Genomic DNA, 5,029 nt, shown 5'->3' on the forward strand with positions numbered 1-5,029 from the left:
GAAAGGTGGGGCGCCCTTCATCTCTCTGCTCAAGAGCCCTAATCCTGAGACGTACAGACTCCCCTGCTTCTCCCAGAAGACCCCTAGGCCTTTGTTCAAACCTTCCCTAGTGTTGCAGATTTCCCAGAAGGTGCAGTAGGTTTGACCACCATTTATTAACATTCTCTGTAGACAGTTTTCATGGCCTCACGCAGCTTAACCACAACGAGGACGTGTAAAGTGTTAACACCTACGTTGAAGGTCTTCGGGCCCAGTGTAACAATCAGGGCCGCACCTTACAATCACCCGAGGAGAACTTAAGCCAGATTGATGCCGTGTCCCCAGCCCAGCCCAGACCAATTACATTAGAACATCTAGGAGTGAGGCCCGCGTGATGTTACCTCACGGCCAGTTGAGGGAGCAGGCTTTATGTCTTTGGCTTCTCATCTCTTGGCCATGTCTCTGGCCCCTTTCTCCATGCCAGTCCAGCCCCGCTCCAGAAGGCTTGGCTGGTCGAGGACAAGGCTGGCGTCCTCCGGCTGGGAGTGACCTGCTTCTCCCCCAGCCCTCGCCCGCAGCTGCACAGGAGCTAACTTTAAAAGGAAGCGAGCGGTTTAGAAGTGAAAAGGCCCATCACTTATTTAACCCGCAGCTAAATTTAGGCCTGGAGTTGAGGTGGGTCCCTGTGTCTGTTCCGTTTCCCCCTCATCTTGAATACTGGATCCTATCTTTTTGGAAAGAAAACTCATTACCATCAATGTAGCAGGAGAGCATTCAAACGCAGTTTTGCCCTATTCTTTGGAGAGAGGCTGTCTTTTTCTTCAGTTCACTGTACACGCAGCCGCTCTCTCCTCTCATTTATCTCCTACGGCTGGGGATTTAGTAGCTCTTCTTTTTATTTGTTTGTTTATTTATTTATTTATGGCTGCATTGGGTCTTTTTTTTTTTAGTTTATTTTTGGCTGCATTGGGTCTTGGTTGCTGCGTGCAGGCTTTCTCTAGTTGTGTCGAGCGGGAGCTGCTCTTCGTTGCGGTGCACAGGCTTCTCATTGCGGTGGCTTCTCTCGTTGCGGAGCACGGGCTCTAGGCGTGCGGGCTTCAGTAGTTGTGGCTCGTGGGCTCAGTAGTTGTGGCTTGCGGGCTCAGTAGTTGTGGCTCGTGGGCTCTGGAGTGCAGGCTCAGTAGCTGTAATGCGCGGGCTTAGTTGCTCCGCGGCATGTGGGATCTTCCCGGACCAGGGCTCGAACCCGTGTCCCCTGCACTGGCAGGCGGATTCTTAACCACTGCGCCAGCAGGGAAGCCCGGTATCTCTTCTTAATAACTCCAAACTCATAAACTGAAGATGGCTTCGAAAACGGGAGAATAGGAAAATAGAGTACCGGGCGCTCACGGGCTTAAGAGGAAGAAAAGGAGGCTTCCTGTTTGACGATCCATCCTTGGGATTTCCTCTTCACCGCCAGAGGGAGACATGAGAAGCGGGGCTTGGTTTCCTATTGTTCTAATGAATCCAGAGTCCTGACTCAGAGACTCACGCTGCAAACTTGGAGAACAACCGCTCACAGCTGAGAGCTGGGGAATGAGGCGCATCAGACCGTTAGGAGTGAAATGAAGAACAGCTCGGATTCTGATGCTGGGGGTAAATTCCTGGAGGTGCGGTCTCCTCCCCAGTGGTTGTCGGAGTTCTGGACGGGTGCCTCGGGCTCCAGAAGCGGGTTTCAGAAACCAAAGCCCTGGACAAAGGTCAGGGGGTGAGAGAAGCTGAAGGGTGTGAGGTGCACCAGCCCTGGCGGGGGCCTGGGGGTGGGGGGATCCTGATGCGCAACTAACCAAGCCCGGGAGGTGGGTTTCGCTCTCCGGCAGGGACCCCTCAGCCCGGCTAATGGAACTGCTGTCTGGGCCAGCAGCCTGCTCGTTGCCGAGGCAGCGAGGTTTATGAGAACGCGCTAGATGGGGTCAGGGATCTGGGTTTGAGAGCCTTCCTTGGCTAATTTATGACCCTGGCAGCGTCACTCCTCGGCTTTCTCTGTATCTGTTTCCTGTCTACACCTCTCCACTGCTGTGAGGCTCAGGTTCATTGGGGAGCTCTTCCTCCGGGGCCTGGGGGCTGGGGAGGGGCGTCAGGATGAGGCGCCTGGCTGGAGCCTGTGAAAGCTGTGAAGGGCCATCTCTAGACGGGTGCGTCTGCACAGGTGCGGCCAGGGAGCAGCCTCTGAGGGCCGCAGGTGCGATCCCTAATCCCCCTCTGGTGCTCTCTTCCGCACTTGAATAGTCAAGGGCTCCCCACTGCACCTGGGTTGGGCTGAGGATTTAAATGGGCGTTCGACTGCCTGAGGATGGCGGCCCCGGTTCCTGCCCCTTCACGTTGCCCATCCCGTGGTAGAGCTGCAGGCCAGTGGCTGAATGGCCCAGGCTCAGGAGCCAAAGCCACCCTGTTCCTGGGAAAGAAGTGCTACCCAAACCCTGCCCGTTCCTCTCTCAGGAAGGAGACTGACTTTCTTATCTGGATGCTTGTGTGCAATTTCTCTTAGATACATTAACAGTTATCCACAAACCACTCCAGTGAGGAAAGTGATATTATTCTCCATTTATATACAAGAAGACCAACTCGGAGGGGTGAACTGACTTGCCTAAGGTCTCCCTACGAGGGAGGGTCGGGATTTGAACTCACGTCAACCTGATTCTAAAGCTCAACTTTTGCATGACATCGTACTTCTTGAGAATTCTGGCTTTCTGTGCCCGGCTAATAGTCTCAACAGCCATGCACTTTGATAAAAGGGGTCGACCACGGCCAGAGGGTCAGGAACCAATTGTCTCCTCTGTAAAGAGATGATCCAAAATGTATCCAGGCTCTGTTAGGCAAAAGAGAAATTCTCTGAACCCTTTCATGTTAACTTCCTATTAAAGCAAAAGTTTTTCTCATCCTGCCCTAGAGAAGGGGTGCTCCCACTTAGAAAAAAAAAAGACCTTCTAATTCCAGGTAACCCCACACAGTTGGGAGAAAGCCCAGCTTTCCCACATTTAACTTCGGTCAGAGCTCCATCCGTGTGCCACCCTTTATCTTTCAAACTCTCTCTGGATAGTAGGTGGGAAGAGACTGGCCCCTTTGTGAGGGAGCAGGAAATCAGAGACGTGGACTGGAGGGACCCTTGGAGGTAGGTCGCCTGGTCCTGCTTCCCACCCACCCTGTTGGGACTCCCTGCTCCAGTGCGTCCGGCAGGTCCTCCAGCCTCTGCTTGAAGGTTGTCTCACAGAGCAGCTTGTCCCCGAGGTGGCAGTGTTAGCTGTTTAAAACTTCCATCTTTCGTGAGCTGCGATACCTCCTCCCAGCCATAGGCAGCTGCTGCGGTCCACGGGCTGCCCGGGTGTTTCCGGTGTGTGGGGGACACCTGCAATGATGCTCACTTGAACATCACTGAGCCCATCCTTTCTCTCATCACCTTCAGCCACAACGTGTTGGGCCAGGTCCCTGAACGTTGTTGAAGCTGCCTCTCTACTACAGCAGACACAGAGACCCCCATCTTCACCTGGTTCCCACCCTCTTCTGCCTGGTCTCCTCACCTGCAGTCTCTCTACTCCAGGGCCCCTCCCTGCAAGCACCAGAACCATCTTCCTAAACTTATCTGATCTTGTCCTCCCCCAGCTGAAAGCCCTCCAGTGGCTCTCCGTGGTCTACAAGAGAAGCTCCTTAGCGATATAATCAAAGCCTTTATGTCATGTTTGGATTAGTGGCAAGTTTTTATGTAACGTGCAACATCCTTTATAGGTATATCTTCACAATAACCTCATTGCTGGATAGGATTATTTTTAATGCATTTTATAGAGCACAGTGAGGCTCACAGGTTAGACAGTATCTGCAAATCACAAAGTCAGGAGGTGGGAGACCTGAGATCTGAACGTTGTGGTCTCTGAGGCTCAATTCCGTGTCCCAAGCAGTGTGTGTGTGTGTGTGTGTGTGTTGTGTGTGTGTGTGTGTGTGTGTGTGTTGTGGTAAAAAACATACCATAAAATTTACCATCTTAACAGTTTCTACGAGTACAGTTCAGTAGTGTTAAGTATATTCACATTGTTGTGCAACTAATCTCCAGACCTTTTCTATCTCGCAGAACTGAAATTCTACACCCATTAAACAACTCCCCGTGTCCCCTCTCCCCAGCCCCTGGCAACCAGCATTCTGCTTTCTGTCGCTATAGCTTTGACTTCTAGGAACCTCACGAGTGGAATCACACACTATCTGGCTTATTTTGCTCAGCACGATACCCTCAAGGTTCATCCAGGTTGTAACATATTTCAGAATTTCCCTCCTTTTTAAAGGCGGAATAATATTCCATTGTATGTATAGACATACGATGGGCAAGTGTGTTTTTGTTTTTTTGAAGAATGGTCAGCCTCATAGTATCTTGTCCACCATCTTCATTTATTCCAAAGCATAGGCCTGTTCATGACAAGCTCTACACGGGAAAGCATTCTGGGCTCTGAATGGCAGATGCCCCAGTGAAGCCAAGATTAAACCCAAGAGAGAGGTCTAGCTGGTGCACTCGCATGGCTCTACCCCAGAAGTTCCCACCACGAGTGGAGTCTGGGAGTCCAACCTATGGAGCGGCAGCTGCCCCAGTTTAAGCATCCTTAGCAGACAGGGGGACCGTGCCCTTCCCTGGTTTGAGTCCTGGGGGAGGATCCCCTGCTTGGTAATTCCTGGTTTGTTAGAGTAAATCCCGGGGGTGGGGTGGGGCTTAGGCACCTTTGCTCATCCTGCCGAAACCATCTTACCTGGGACAACGCATCATCTCCTTTCATGCTGACAGGTCTGAGGTGGATCATATCAGCCCCCAACTTGCAACGGAGGAAACTGAGGCACAGAGAAGTTAAGTCACCCAGCTTGGGAGTGGTAGAGCTCTCCCACCTAAATCTGACTCCTAGTTCCCTGGGGGCCGGGATGTCACTGGTGTTCCCTTAGGTGAATGTGGCCTGCTAGGTGTCTCAGGGATGTGGGCAGATATCCCCACCCCGCCCCCATGCCCCATTTCCTCCCTCCTGTTTCTGATGCTTCTGAG

Source organism: Stenella coeruleoalba, assembly GCF_951394435.1.
Source record: "Stenella coeruleoalba genome assembly, chromosome: 13".
NCBI lineage: Eukaryota > Metazoa > Chordata > Mammalia > Artiodactyla > Delphinidae > Stenella > Stenella coeruleoalba.